General features: G+C 47.4%; 1 protein-coding gene across 1 annotated transcript in view; it reads right to left on the bottom strand.

Moving 5' to 3' along the window:
* The window catches only part of LOC119961939 (myosin light chain kinase, smooth muscle-like), a 552,422-nt gene extending 537,710 nt beyond the window's left edge, over positions 1-14,712 (bottom strand). Inside the window, exon 1 of the mRNA XM_038789529.1 lies at positions 14,298-14,712. The gene's annotated coding sequence lies outside the window, so the exon portion shown is untranslated. The remainder of the gene's footprint in view (positions 1-14,297) is intronic.
* Between the last annotated feature and the right edge of the window lie 1,904 nt (positions 14,713-16,616).

The following is a 16,616-nucleotide window of genomic DNA, read 5'->3' as shown; positions in this document are numbered from 1 at the left end:
GTCTTCAAACAACCGCGGAACCTCAAACAGACCATTGAATACCCAGCCTTCAGAACAGCAACTACGACATCACACAACCCTGCATGGCAACCTCTGTAAGAGGTGCCAGATCATCGACATGTATACCACCATTACACGTGAGAACACCACCCACCAGGTACGTTGTACATATTCATGCGACTCGGCCAACGTTATCTACCTCACATGCTGCAGGAAAGGATGTTCCGTGGCGTGGTACATTGGCGAGACCAGGCAGACGCTGCGACAACGGATAAACGGACATCATATGACAATCGCCAGGCAGGAATGTTCCCTTCCAGTCGGGGAACACTTCAGCAGTCAAGGGCATTCAGCCACTGATCTTCGGCCTTCCAATCACCCCCCACCATCTGGCCTGGGCTTGTGAAATTCTACCAACTGTCCTGGCTTGAGACAATTCACACCTCTTTAAGCTGTGATTGTCCGTCTCTCCAGTCACTCCATCTGGACCTGTAAGGACTTAATTACCTGCAAAGACTCGCATTCAAAGTATCGTCTTGCATCATTGACTTTGTCTATATATGTGGTTGTGGAACCCACCTCTTCACTCACCTGATGAAGGAGCTATGCTCCGAAAGCTAGTGATGTGAAAAACACCTTTTGGACTTTAACCTGATGTTGTAAAAATTCTTACTATGCTCACCCCAGTCCAATGCCGGCATCTCTACATCATTGTAACTATATTGGTTGAAGGCAGAGCCTACAGCCTGAGCAAGTGCAGTATGCATCATTTCCCAGGATGTATTGTCATCTTTAGTCAGCCCAACTAGAAGAAGGTTTCTTTTCAGCTTGTGACAATATCTGTGAAGTGATTTTGCAAAGTTTTGTGGGGGCGAAACCCACGCAAACACGGGGAGAATGTGCAAACTCCACACGGACTGTGACCCAGAGCCAGGATCAAACCTGGAACCTCAGCTCCGTGAGGCAGCAATGCTAACCACCACCATTGTGCTGCCCTTGCAGAGACCAATTAACCAAAACAAGTCAAACTATTTCGGGACAGCACTGATTCCAAAACATTTGTTTTGTTTATATTTGTTTATATTCCCAAATAGGGTAACTGATAGTCTGCATGCCGAAGTATTTCTGTTTAGGGGCTTTTCAAATCAATTTAAATATAAACTCGATGATAAATTGGAGTAAATAAAACCACCAAATTGTGTTGTCTTCAGTAAACGTGACAAGCTGAGGACTGCAATCACTCATTTATTTGCATTCATACTTTAAAAACATATCACTGTTTACAGAAAAGTTGTTTATATATCAACGAATTGTTAGTGGAAAATCCTGGAAATGTAGGAGGCGACTCAATTTTTGCATAATAATGTGGTCAGAATAAAATGTTTTTCAATGGATTTTTTCCCAAAATATATTTGATGACCCGAATCCCAAGTACATAGGACGCGATTTAATGTCTCAGTGTGGTAGCAGGAACTGCCACGAGCTTCCCGACACTCAGCCCGGCTATAAAAACATGAATCGGTCCACTTAACGAGGCTCCATGCCGCAAATGATGGTCCCACCGGCTGATTCGCCAGGGCCGTGCTCACCAGCCCGTCTCCCCAAACCACCATCACACATCTCCCCAAACCCCCCTGCCCCTGAGAACCCCCGCCCACAACCCCACGATGAACGAGGCATGCGGCTAACGATACCCTCCTCTGTGACCCCACAGTAGAAGCTGGTCCAAAACCCAGACAGGCGATGGGTGCCGGTCTTCAGAATCCTCATCCCCTACAAGGAACAAGCTCTGGAAGTTGCAGGGGTGGCCAAGGACAGATCTGTCAAGAACGTAGAGATCAGTGGATGGCGAGAGGTGAGAATCCACTGGCCCCGACCCAGATGAACTGTCACACGTGAGTACGACCCATCCCTTCCACTGACCAAATGTTCATTCTCCCACAGGATCCTCATCCGGCGGTGCTGGCCCATCTTGGATGGTCCCTCCCCCCACCGCCCCCTGCCTCCCATGAGAACACATCGGAGGAGAGCTCCAAGGATGCCATCGTCGATGCGTCACAGCTGTCATCCCGACCCCCACCAGTGCAGAGACACACACCTCGGTGGGAAATGGTAGTCAGGCTTCTGGGGCACATTCTGGTGAGCACCACACAGTTGCTGATGCACATCAATTGGAGGCAGGAACGCCCAGGCAAGACAACAGTCGGAGGTCTGCTGGATCCCAGGACCCAGCTGCGTCCCATTCAGATGCTGATGCAGTCAATAGGGTGCGGCCGAGAGATCCAGAGGGATATCTCAACGTCCATCCAGCATGTCCATAGCCAATTGGAGGAGTCCCAGAGGCTACGGGAGCCAACTCAGCTGGGGTGGCAACTGCAGTGGAGAGCCTGTTGTGCAACATCAGCAGCTGCCGAACATTTCCCAGTCTCAGGTGGGCATAGTCAAGGCACTGCAGCGCATGTCTGGGGCATTGGAGGACGTGTTCCAGTTGCAGATCGCATTTCCGTGACATTCCAGAGGATGTCCCAGTCATTGAGGAGGATCACCGAGGGCATCAACACTGTGCTGCAGACATTGGGGAGCTGCCAGGGCTGGCAGAGGCAGATGACGCAAGAGCTTCCAGGGGTCATACTAGCTGCCCCTCCATTCCAAGGTGAACGCCAGGGCCCTATGGGCACTGACCAGTAGGAGGGGTCCTGGGTGCCAACCGAGAGACACCCTATGGAATGGCGACGGTGGCCACCTGCTCCCCTGAGACCCACCCCACTGATTATGGCACATCTTGGAGTCAGCACCCAGAACAGGATGGCACGGTGGGGCATGTGCCACCGGCAAATGCTCCAGGATCATCCGGCCCCAGAGGATGCCCGTCAGGAGCATCGAAGGCAATGGACTGCATTAGGCAGCAGGCTGCCTGGACCTCTGTGTACATCCTGGGGACATACCAAGATGCAGCGGCAAAGCACGAAGGCTAAGCAGGTCGAGGATCACTGAGGGGACACGAGGGGTGGGGAAGGGGTAGGGGGGGTGCACTGTGAGGGAGGGATGGGCGAGGAGATTGAGACAGCACCAAATGTGTAAATTATTAAAAATCATTGACCTCGACCAGTGTGAAGCCTCTGACACTTTCTTCCACAATCCCATGCCCCATCTCCCTGGACATGGAGGCCCTGGATGCATCTTTCCCCTGCCCCCACCCCACTCCTAGCCACACCCCACACACCCCTGTCACCTGTCCTGCAGGTCCTCCCCAGGATGTCCTCCAACCCCTCCTGGTCAGGTACCTCCCCAACCTCCTCCTCAGAGGTTGGTCCATGTTCATCCCCCTCCACCTCCAGCATGTCACCCTGCTGCTGTGCCAGGTTATGAAGGACACAGCAGACCACCACAATGTGGGCGACCCTCTGGGGGGTGTACTGCTGTGCACCACCAGAGCAGTTAAGGCATCGGAACCACACCTTGAGGAATCCGATGCATTGCTCAGTGACAGCCTGGGTGGCCGCATGGGCCTCATTGTATCAAGTCTCCGTATCGGTCACCGGCCTCCGATCTGGCATCATTAGCCAGGTCCTCAGTGGGTAACCCATATCCCCAAGAGCAAACTGGCCATCCTGGGGTGGTCCTTGAAGAGACTGAGGTTGTTTGACTGCCCCAGGATGTAGCTGTCATACACACTCCCTGGGAAGCCTGCACACATGTGCATGATCTTCATGTGGTACTCTCACCCAAGTTGGATATTCAGGGAGTGGAACCCCTTCCAGTTGATGTAGGGTACTCCCAGATGGCCCTCTGAGCGCAAGGCATGAGTGCCATCTATTAGCCCCTGGGCCTGGGGCATCCCATTGATGGCAGGGAAACATGGTGCCCGGGCAGCTTGCAGGGCTTGGCCAATCTCAAAGTTTATCTAGTCCGCTGCCTGGGCAAACAGGGCATTCATGATTTCACGCCTGCACTTGTGGGCTGCAGCTTGTGATGCCACACAAGTCCCCGCTTGAACCATGGAATGATCCTGGGATTTAAACATACAGGGTTGCGGTGACCTTGACAGTCATCAAAGTGGGTACCCTCCTCCCCCATGTTGTATAAAGTTTGCGAGGACATGGCAGAGGTGCCGCACCGTCCCCTTGTTGAATCAGAGCCTCCAGCAGGCCACACTGGCCGTCATTTGTTTGAAAGATCAGCGACGCCTGTACACCTTGGGTTGTCATGGGCCTCTCCCTCTGGGTCCCTCCCTGCCTCTGAGTGATAGGTGGGGCCTTGAACATGGACCACTGCCTCGGGCCTCTGTCAATGCTGCTGCTGCCGCCTTTTCCACCTTCTGGCCACCTGGCCTGCCAGCAGCACCAGTGGGGCAGCTTCCACAGGGTCCAAGACATCATCCATGCCGTTAAATATCTGTGAGGAATTGTGAGAGGGTGTGAGACTGACAACCAGCAGTGTCTTCCACCCCGGGACCCTCCAATCCCAATACTCCCCCCCACATCTCCTGCCATCCAACACGCTCTGCCCATGCAGAGCGAGGGCCTCTGCTCACCAGACACTTGCACATTACGTTACCTGGAGTGGACACTGGTCCCCTCCCCGGTTCACATGCCCAACCTCTGGTCGCCGAAATGTCCCCGGTGTTGGGGCCCAGCCCTTGGTTGGTCAGATGTTGGCTGCTGCGGCCGTGATGTTACCTCCTGCAGTGCTCAGGCACAATGTCCAGGCATCACGGTCTGATTGGAATGCTAGGCAATGACTCCCACATGCTGCATGGCCCGCCTACCCACGGAAATCCACTCGGGATGTGTGAAGTGCTCACTTAACTACGACTGCCAATTCCCTATTAGCAATGGCCTCAACCTTGTGGCCAGAGGCCTCCATGGTTAGTGGGAGTTATGGGTGGTCAGTGGGGCAGGCATGCTGGGGCTGGGTTGCCCCTGGAATGGGACAACACAGTCCAGGTGTTGGCATGGTAGACTGCGGCCACTGAGACACACATCTGTAGTCTGTGGAAAATTGACATAGGCACTGGGGAAATGCATGAAAATGTCACTTCCACATGTTATTATGGCTGTGGTTTGTGTCCCTCATCTCCCGAAGGTTCAAGGTTTTTAAAAAAAACTTTTCTTGGATAACTTTGGGGGTCATTTTCAACTTCAATGCCTGCACAATGCATCACCACCCACAATGTCTTTGCATGAGAAAGAGTGTTTTTAAATGCACTGAGAATGAAAAGGTTCTCATAAATTTATTTCTCACACGTGATGTAAATTTGGCATTCTAAAATTTTGAATAACATATTCAGTCTTCACAACAAATCTGGAGCCACAGGTGACCCTGAAAGATTCAAATTAGTTTCAAAAGATTTCTACAAGTATTTTGTGTTATATGAGCTTCTTCTCACCATCCAGATGACGTGACTCATTATTAAGAAAATTCCCACAGCATGATTGGAATTTTCAACTTCTTTCTTCAAGGAGGAGGATATGCAGCCTTGTGATTTGATACTTATAACAAACAAAACATTATCATTTCTAATTCACCACTGAATGCTTTTACTATTTTCGTCCCATACTTCACAAATGCAGATAGAAATGTTGGTTTGCCACACTTGCTTCTGAGTCAGCAGATTGTGAATTTAAGCCACATTGTGGAAGTATTGAGGTTAGTTAGACATGACGTGCTTAACTTGACACTTCTAGTGATTTGATTTTGAATAGTGACGTATTCGTATTCCACCAGTTTTGTGTCGATGCAAAACTGAAACTGCTTTGCACAAAACTGAACTTTGAATAGAAATCCGATGAGGTGGTTCAAACTCACCTACAAAGATGAAGCAGAGTGAGGCTGTCCACTTTGTTTTGTACCAATGCTGGATTATCGGTTTGGGAGTTCCCACGAGGACTGAATAGCTTGCAATTTGCATTTCTGTTGGGGACGCTATTCATTCTGCGACTCAGGGCATGCGCTCTGCCGGCGTTGTGACCACTGCAGCCAGAATTAGTGCTAAAGAGCCTGACAGCTGGAGCTGTTTTTAAGCGCTCCACTTACCACACACTCATTGCAGTCATGCAGATGGCTCCCCGATTTTGGGAGTCCGAAATGGACCCACTGCTCAGCGCCAGTGAGGAGAAGAGGTACACTCTCTTCCCCAGGCTGGACCCAGACTCAAGCCCGTCCTCCTGAACAGTGCCTGGGAGGTGATGACAGAGGCAGTCAGTGCTGCTAGCCTCACCAGGAGGAGATAGCTTGTGGTCCTAAGGGATGGGGTTTACTCGTGAGACCTCTACTCTGAGAGGGGCAGAGTACCAGGAAGGGTTGCAAAGGCCACTGTGCAAGTGTCCTTTGTTTGGGGTGACCTCAGATACTCCCCTGCTTCCTCGGCAGTAGGGCAGCACTTCTGAGGAGTGCCAACACCTGGTGAGCTGTTACTGATTGAGCATGGCCATGCCCACCCCCTTGCTGTTACCACTGGGGTCTGAGGGTTTCCAGATGGGAGGCATGGGTAGGCTCCCACATCACCAGAGGCTCTCTGGGCACTTACAGGACACAGTGAGCAGTCAGCAGTGTGAAAAGCCAGGAGATTGTAAGTGGCACCAAAGGGTGCGTTTATCATAGATGATCATAGAATTTACAGTGCAGAAGGAGGCCATTCTGCCCTCGAGTCTGCACCGGCTCTTGGAAAGAGCACCCTACCCAAGGTCAACACCTCCACCCTATCCCCATAACCCAGTAACCCCACCCAACACTAAGGGCAATTTTGGACACTATGGACAATTTATCATGGCCAATCCACCTAACCTGCACATCTTTGGACTGTGGGAGGAAACCTGACCAGCACCCGGAGGAAACCCACGCACACATGGGGAGGATGTGCAGACTCCACACAGACAGTGACCCAAGCCGGAATCGAACCGGAGACCCTGGAGCTGTGAAGCAATTGTGCTATCCACAATGCTACCGTGCTGCAGCAATGTTAGTCTGATCCAGGTCACCCCGATCTCGAGGGGAACACACTGAGTCCACGGACATGACACCAAGTTATTCCACGCTACTGTTCCCAGCCCGGGCAGCCACACCCCCAACAAGCCTGACAATGTTTTAGCCTCCTGCTCTCCCTCAGCAGCCATGGCCCTCAGGCCCTGCTTGTAGACACTTGCACCAATTCACACCTGCGTGCCTTCTGCCTAAGAGGGGGGGAGCATTGCAGAGGGATGGAGCATGAAGTGTTCAACTCGCTAATGATATTTAAATCCATGCAAATTATGGTTTTGCATGGACCCGTAGGTGCAGGGTGCAAACTTTGTTATCGCTGCCAGCGGGACTGGAGCATGGCGGAGGAATCAGTGGCAGACACAAATCCCAATTTTTCCATTATGAATAGAACATTACAGCGCAGTACAGGCCCTTCGGCCCTTGATGTTGCGCCGACCTGTGAAACCAATCTAAAGCCCATCTGCACTATTCCATTATCATCCATATGCTTATCCAATGACCATTTAAATGCCCTTAATGTTGGCGAGTCCACTACTGTTGCAGGCAGGACATTCCACGCCCTTACTACTCTCTGAGTAAACAACCTACCTCTGCCACCTGTCCTATATCTTTCTCCCCTCAATTTAAAGCTACGTCCCCTTGTGCTGGACATCACCATCCGAGGAAACAGGCTCTCACTGTCCACCCTATCTAATCCTCTGATCACCTTGTATGCCTCTGTGAAGTCACCTCTTAACCTTCTTTTCTCCAATGAAAACAGCCTCAAGTCCTTCAGCCTTTCCTTTTATGATCTTCCCTCCATACCAGGCAACATCCTGGTAAATCTCCTCTGCACCCTTTCCAATGCTTCCACATCCTTCCTATAATACGGCGACCAGAGCTGCACGCAATACTCCAAATGCGGCCGCACCAGAGTTTTGTACAATTGCAACATGACCTCATGGCTCCGAAACTCAATCCCTCTACCAATAAAAGCTAACACACCATACGCCTTCTTAACAACCCTATCAAACTGGGTGGCAACTTTCAGGGATCTATGTACATGGACACCGAGATCTTTCTGCTCATCCACACTATCAAGAATCTTACCATTAGCCCAGTAGTCTGTATTCTTGTTACTCCTTCCAAAATGAATCACCTCCCACTTTTCTGCATTAAACTCCATTTGCCACTTCTCAGCCAAGCTCTGCAGCTTATCTATCTCCCTCTGTAACCTGCAACATCCTTCCAAACTGTCCACAACTCCACCGACTTTAGTGTCATCCACAAATTTACTCACGCATCCTTCTATGCCCTCCTCCAGGTTATCTATAAAAATGACAAACAGCAGTGGCCCCAAAACAGATCCTTGTGGTACACAACTAGTAACTGAACTTGATAGTACCAGGGTTGTCTCTACTCCCCTTCTTGAATAAGGGGACAACATTTGCTATCCTCCAGTCTTCTGGCACTATTCCTGTAGACAATCTCGACATAAAGATCAAAGCCAAAGGCTCTACAATCTCCTCCCTAGCGTCCCAAGGAATCCTAGGATAAATTCTATCTGGCCCAGGGGACTTATCTATTTTCACACTTTCCAGAATTGCTAACACTTCTTCCTTATGAACCTCAATCCCGTCTAGTCTAGTAGTCTGTATCTCAGTATTCTCCTCGACAACATTGTCTTTTTCCTGTGTGAATACTGATGAAAAATATTCATTTCGCACCTCTCCATTCTCCTCGGACTCCATGCACAACTTCCCACTACTGTGCTTGACTGGCCCTACTCTTACCCTAGTCCTTCTTTTATTCCTGACATACCTATAGAAAGCTTTAGGGTTTTCCTTGTATAACACTCAATGTAAGCCTGTACTGCGCTGTAACGTTCTATTCATAATGGAAAAATTCCTTCCTGCCAAGGACTTCTCATGTCCCCTCCAGGCTCTTCTTAGCTCTCTCTTTAGGTCCTTCCTGGCTAGCTTATAGAATTATTTTCATAGAATTTACAGTGCAGAAGGAGGCCATTTGGTCCATCGCGTCTGCATCTGCCCTTACAAAGAGCAACCCACTCAAGCCCACGTATCTACCCTATCCCCACAACCCAGCAACCCCCACTTAGCCTTTTTGGACACTAAGGGCAATTTATCATGGCCAATTCACCTAACCCGCACATCGCTGGACTGTGGGAGGAAACCGGAGCTCCCAGAGGAAACCCACGCACACACGGGGAGGACGTGCAGACTCCGCACAGACAGTGACCCAGTCGGGAATCGAACCTGGAATCCTGGAGCTGTGAAGCAATTGCGCTAACCACTATGCTACCGTGTTTCCTGAACTTGTAACTCTCATGTGCTATATTTTTTCATTGTGCACTATTCTCCACCCGATCCCAATTTTTGCTGCTGGCGGCAGGAAGAGGAGAATTTATGCCATAGTTTAATGTAATTCTGAAAGCTCTCAATAATATTTGAGGAGTGGGAAATTCCCCCAATATTCTAGTCAACATTCACTCCCTCAGCACCACCCAAAATGCAGGTCATTGTGATGTCATGGTTGGAGGTTAACAGATCCAACTCTGGTTGGGATGATGTGAGGCAGAACAGCCTATGGTGGTTTCAGTCTGCAGCCTAAGCTATTGCAGCTCCTCAACATTCTCTTCCAGGATTGAGCTCTGCATGAACATGGCAGGAATGATGATGAGGATGAAGGGCAGGGATGATGCCTGGCGCTAAGAAAAATGGTGAGAGGTGGATTTCTTGACTCAATCACAGCTGTGAAAGGGGGAGAAGAGTTGCTTAGGAGGCCTGGTAGAGCACTCCTGCCCCTCCTAATTCACAAGAAAGCACTCAAAAAACTTTAAATATTTGAACTTTCCGAAGCATCTTCTGGCCAGGGTCTGACCTGCTGCCAGATTTCACCATTGAATCCACCACAGCACATTAGGCTCCAAATTAAAGCATCGGACCCTGATTTTTGAATATGTGGTGGCACAGTAGTTAGCACTGCTATCTCACTGCCAGAGATCCGGGTTTGATTCCGGTCTTGGGTAACTTGCACGTTACCTCTGTGTCTGCATGGGTTTCCTGGGAGATATCTGGTTTCCTCCCACGGTCCAAAGATGTGCAGGTTAGGTGGATTGGCCATGTTAAATTGCCCCCTTAGTGTCCAAAGTGCCCTACACATCTCCATGCAGGGCCCTTTGGATAGTAAGGGCAATTTAGCATGGCCAATCCACCTAACCTACACATTTTTGGACTGTGGGAGGAAACCAGAGCATCCGGAAGAAATCCATCCAGACACGGGATGAATGTGCAAACTCCATACAGTCACCCAAGATTGGAATTGAACCATGGTCCATGGCACTGTGAGGCAGCAATGATAACCACTGTGCCACCATGCCATCCCTATCCAGTCATACCTCTTTACTTTGTGGTTCTGGAGAGCAAGAATTATAAAAATAGAAAAAAAAGCATGTGATCCTGCATATAGGGCAGCACGGTAGCACAAGTGACTAGCACTGTGGCTTCACAGCACCAGGGTCCCAGGTTTGATTCCCCGCTGAGTCACTGTCTGTGTGGAGTCTGCACGTTCTCCCCGTGAGTTCATGGGTTTCCTCCGGGTGCTCCGGTTTCCTCCCACATTCCAAAGACGTGCAGGTTAGGTGGATTGGCCATGATAAATTGCCGTTACTGTCCAAAAGTTGAGATGGGGTTATTGGGTTATGGGGATAGGGTGGAAGCGAGGGCTTAAGTAGGTCAGTGCAGACTCGATGGGCCGAATGGCTTCCTTCTGCACTGTATGTTCTGGCTTCCTTCTGCACTGTATGTTCTATGTTAAAACATGTCCTTCAACTAAAGCCTATCTTTATAGGGTCAGGATGTCTCATCTGAACCCGTGTGTATGAAGAAATCTACTAGGACCAGCTATTATCCAGAATGGAATAAATCACTAAATCTTGCAGAGTTCTGCACGTAGAATTGAAAACCTGGATTCAACACCAGAATAGCTGTGTGAGTGCCAGTCAAAGTATTAACTGCTGGAAACTTTTACATGACATGTTTTTTTCAGGCATATGGGGGAGATATTGATCACATCTTCCAACCTTAGTCCACAATAGTATCAAGTTAAATGATACATTGTTTGCAATGGGAGAAACATATAATTATGTTTCCTGTGGAAATCAACCAGTAACAAGAAAGACTCCTGCATTCCTACAACATAGTAATATTCTTACATCTACATAGTAATTTAGTGCATTCATGTGACCATACATTAGTCTTGCCTGAGCACAACAGCATTATGGATAGAAAGGCTACCAGTCCATCAACACACAGGTGCTCTACCATCACAGGTACAGAATAAAATAGGAAAATACACATAATGCTGAAGATTCCCTTAATCCATTCATCCTGTGGCAGTCAATAATGTCAGACATATCTGAAGGACTAGGAATCATAGAATCATAGAATTTACAGTGCAGAAGGAGGCCATTCAGCCCATCAAGTCTGGACTGGCTCTTGGAAAGAGCACCCAAGCCCATGCCTCCAAGGGAGACTTTGGATGTCTTTTCCAGGTTCAAGGATATATACATTTGCTGTATCTCACGGCACCAGTGCTTTGGCCATTGGCAGGAGCTCAGGAAAAATATAATACAGCCCATGCATCCATCAGGTTCACTGTGAAACACACCTTTGCCATGTTCAGTCAGTAATTCCATTGTTTTGGCTGTTCACAGGGGGTGCTCACTCTCCCACCCAGTGAGTACAGATGTCCACTTCTCTAGATAGGAACCTGATTGTTCATTTCTGTTCCTGTCTGTAATGGAACCCAGAAAGATGACTCCCTTTGTGGGTAGCCTGCAACATTTTACAAGATGATGAGATTATGTTGTGGGGAATCCTGCTTTTAACCTTGGCATTTCTAGTATGTCATGCACAGGGAGCACCAGGTAATTATGCCAAAGAGCTACCTTTGGGGAGGTCCGTTTTCTGGAACACAAGCTACGTCTGTGCCCAATTCACCACCTACATTTCAACGGTCTATATTAGTGTGCAATGCAGAAAGATGGGCATTGAACCAGAAGGTGAAAATATTAAGTAAGGTGTCAGTCCAAGATTTCTAGTGGTACCAGAAGGGATTGAATCAGAGTAAAAGACAATTGGAAAGCTTAATTAGAGAAATAAAAAAAGAGCATACTTTGGACATTTGACATCATGAATGAAGTATACTTTTCACAAATGTGTTACATGACTGATTTCTGGGCACTTGATCTGAAGGAAGACTTTGATAGTAATGGCTTCTCATGCATGGTTGTAGTGTAGACAAAGACTACTAGATGACAGCTTACTCTCTTCTGCCAACTTTGCAAACCCACTTAACCAAGAATAAGCACTTAAAATTATGGACTGCCTAGGTAAGACGAAACAGAATGTGTTGGAGCACAATCCCAACACACAGAATAAATCCAGGGCAAATTATCCCACTTGACATTCTTGTAATATTGCAGGAAAGCCTGGGAGGTGTGGTGTAGGATGGAACTCATTGGTATGGTCTCAGCTGCCCCATCAGAGGAGACGGGTGAAGGTTTGCTACTTAAGTGGGGCGGGGGAGGGGACAGACAACTGGTGCGCATTTCTTCTTGGATTGCCTCTTAATATTTGTAATTCTTGACTATTTTCTCAGGCAAGGAATTAATTGGGGGGTGGGACATAGTGGAGTTATAAAGAGGTGAAAATATATTTTGAAAGGCGCAAAAAATAAAAACACAAACAAATTCAAAGTCCAAGTCCCTTCATTGTAATTGCTGAAAGAAGCTGACCGCTGAATCCCATTTCAATTTTCATTTTTTTAAGTATTTAGTTTGTGACAGGCTCAAATGTCAGTTCTCAAAAATGCCCTGTGAAATTATTCCCTTATCCTCAGTATGTAAATTTACAGGATGGCATTCATTGCTTCCAATGAAAGCATGCAAAAACCACCTTAAAATATTAATGCACCTGGGGACGCTGAGGAAAGTCCGGTGGGGATTTGTGTTAATTTGGCGGTGATGAACTGTTTTCGAAACATTGGCAGATGCAGTATGCTCTGTCCCTGCTCGTGCCCGACAACAGCTGGGTGAGGAGTGTGTTATACCCAGCATTGTTTATTGTACAGGTTCAAATCTAATTTCAGAACGCCATTGCAAGAATGCCCATCCTTTTATAGTTTAAAGAGATATGCACTTAAAAGATACGCGTCTTCACGTAGATACAGTGGGTCTTTCGGATTCATTGTAAACACAAATACGTAGAGGTACAAGAACATTCATACTTCTCCCAACTTGGCAAAAGCTACACAGCTTTTCTACCTACAGCCATCAACATAAAGATTGACAGAGTTCCTCTCTCCACAGATACTGCCAGACCTGCTGAGCTTATCCAACATTTTCTGATTTTACATTAATAAAGATCGACAGTGTATGCTTTCACAAAGACAATGCCCCTTTACTTCTGCCAGCGCACGGTATAAACTGAGAGTCTTGACCGATGAAATAAAAAAATACATTGATGATAGTCAGGTCTCTCACACTGGCTGAATTAAATTTCGGATTGCACAATCCTTTGTTTCAGCTATCTCGGATAAATGCAACCCTGCCCAGGGGGGTAAGAAAAAAGTGCTAAGGCTGGCTTAACAGGACAGGCTGCAATGATGTTGTTCCAGCACACCAACCTTGCAGAGAAGGAGAGTCCCAGGGAGAGCCCTCCAATCTGTCCGCCGCCTCTCTGCGGTTTGCACCCAGGGCAGACGGAGCCTGCGAGCTAGGGGAGAGGCGGCAGCGAGACCTTCACTGCCGACAATCAGAGGGTGAAGGAACCACCGAGCTCACCACAATCATGTTCCACATACTCCATTTCATCGGTCACAGAATGGAATATTTCGGCAGTCCACTATTGACCCCATCCAGCGGCTAAAATCTCCAACAGGACTAGATGTGATCACTGCTTTCCTTCGAGTAACAACAGGTTACCGAATCCAGCCACCGCCAGAAATGGCAAAAAAAAACTTCCCTCTGCTGACAGTCAGCACTGGAACTTTCTAATTATTGTGACAACATCATATCGATTCTCAATCTTCACCTCTACAGGTCACAGAAGCTGACTTTCCAGCGCTCATTGTCTCAGGGAATATTTAAACCTGGTTGTTTAAGACCAGGTCAAACTAACCCATTCATTCACAGTCCATTCAACAGGTACTGGAGTCGGAGATTTGAGATGGAGGTCTCTAAAACGGAGCACAAACTATTTATTTTCAAGATGCTCGAGCTGTTTCGCATAAGAAGCCAAAACAAAAATGATTACCTTAACCAGTTAGTTATTGATTTCTTTCTCTCTCTCCTTGTAGTCGGTTACAGCTTTCCTATAACTGCCACAGATATCTCGCAGCTGCTCCCACTGGAGGGATCTGCCAGTTTGCGATTCCTTGGAGGTTGCACAAGATCGACTAACCTTGCGATTTGTTGGGAGTCCAATTGCTGCACGAAAAAGAATCACATTGTTGTGATATATGGCGCCCTGGACCACATTTTTTCACTGATTTCGTGCATTAGCTACCGTCAGCCTTATTAGGTAATGTTTTCGTGGGAGGGGAGCTTTAGAGCGGCTGTATTAAAACAATGTTAACCACAAAGTATTCTCAGTGAAGCAAGCAAGCCGTTTGGCAGTCACAAGACTGGATTTCTCCACACAACAGAGAGGAACAGAGCACAGAGAGCAGGAGAGAATATCAAACCGGCAGGAGAGAATGTTAAAGCACAACAAAGGGAAAGTGGCAGAAAATCCTGGAACTGTGCCCAGCAGCATTGTGAGGGCACCTTCCCCCTTACACACACTTCAGTTCAAAAACAATCAACACCGCTTTCTCGAGGGTAAGGGATGTGCAACACATACTGCCTTTATCAGCGATGTCTCCATTCCAACAATTAAAAATAACCTGAATAAGGATTTTGCCATCGTTGAGTAAAGCTGGGCAAAGCTGATTCACCTTTGTCATTTTCTATGTAGTCCAGAAGTGTTTAAACTAAAGTTGGCATGTTACTGAACCTTAGATACCACACATTAATTAATAATTTGAATAGATGGCCCTGTATCCCAATTAATAGCTGTGAGGTTGCTGACTGAGCTGGTTAAATCAATAATACCTGCACATTCCACTACTTAGCCCATTGCCAGCCCTAAATGATTAGTCCATACACTCAATCGCAGGCACGTTAAGCAGCAGAGGAATATGATAGAGTGATACAGAGGGAAGATCATTTGGCTCATCATGCCTGGGCAAACTCCTTTGAAAGAGCTACCAAAACGAGTCCCACTCACATCTAGCCCCATAAACCTGCAAACATTTTCCCTGCAATTATTTGCTAATTCTCCTTTAAAACTAAAACTTTTGAGTTACTATTGAATCTTCTTCCACCTCCATCTCAGGCAGTGCATTTCAGGTCACAGTGTCTTGCTGTGTTAAAAATGTTTCCTTGTGTTGTCTCTGGATTTTTTGTCTCCTGTGAACAAGACATCATTAAATCATCGCATGCAGATCATGTAGTAATGGCCAGATGACATGGCAGTAATTCCAAAAGAAGAATGTATAACACTGACCACAAAATCAATCATCACAGAACAAAATAATTGAACACTAACCAAAAAATATATGTCGTAAATATATGTTTGACATCAGTGGTGGGTAATGTTTTCGAAACAAGAATCAAGGGAAAACTCAACAGGTGCTCAAAAAAGTTTAAGTTAATGAAGGAGAGCCAGCACCAATTGCAAAAAGCTGATTGTACTTGACTAATTAAATTGAAATTTTTGATGAAGCAGCTGAGAAGGCTGATGGAGGGGCAGCAATTTATGTTGGCTTTCTGAATTTTAAATCAGCGTTTGGCAAAGTGTCACAGAAAAAGGCTGGTTAACAAACCTATGACTCATGGAATAGCAAGGCCAGTGTCAATTTGGCTTAAAGACAGAAAACAGCACGTCTTGGTAAATGTTTTTTTTTTGTACTGGAGGATGGTAGACAGTGATATCACCAAAGATCAGTACTAGGACCACTGCTTTTTATGATACAGATAAATATCTTGGACACTGGAATACAGAGAAGAGCTTCAAGATTTGCTGATAATGCCAAATTTCAAGGACAGTCAGACTGATACTAATTTCCTGCATCAAGACATGGATGGAGCAGGGCAGCACGGTGGCCTAGTGGTTAGCACAACCGCCTCACGGCGCTAAGGTCCCAGGTTCGATCCCGGCTCTGGGTCACTGTCCGTGTGGAGTTTGCACGTTCTCCCCGTGTCTGCGTGGGTTTCGCCCCCACAACCCAAAAATGTGCAGAGTAGGTGGATTGGCCACGCTAAATTGCACCTTAATAGAAAAAAAAATAATTGGTACTCTAAATTTTAAAAAAAAGACATGGATGGAGCTGTTGGGGAGGGTTTAAACTAATGTGGCAGGGGGATGGGAACCGATGCAGGAAGTTGGAAGGCAGTAAAACAGGGACAGAAGCAAAAGGAAGTAAGGGGGAAAGTGCAAGGCAGAGAAGACAGAGTCAAAAATCAAAAAGGGCGTCAGTACAAGGTACAGTGACTGAGGGGAGCTCAGTGAATAGGCCCAGTAATACTAAAA

The sequence above is a fragment of the Scyliorhinus canicula genome, chromosome 2 (assembly GCF_902713615.1).
Source record: "Scyliorhinus canicula chromosome 2, sScyCan1.1, whole genome shotgun sequence".
NCBI lineage: Eukaryota > Metazoa > Chordata > Chondrichthyes > Carcharhiniformes > Scyliorhinidae > Scyliorhinus > Scyliorhinus canicula.
This window is presented reverse-complemented; position numbering and strand designations above follow the sequence as displayed.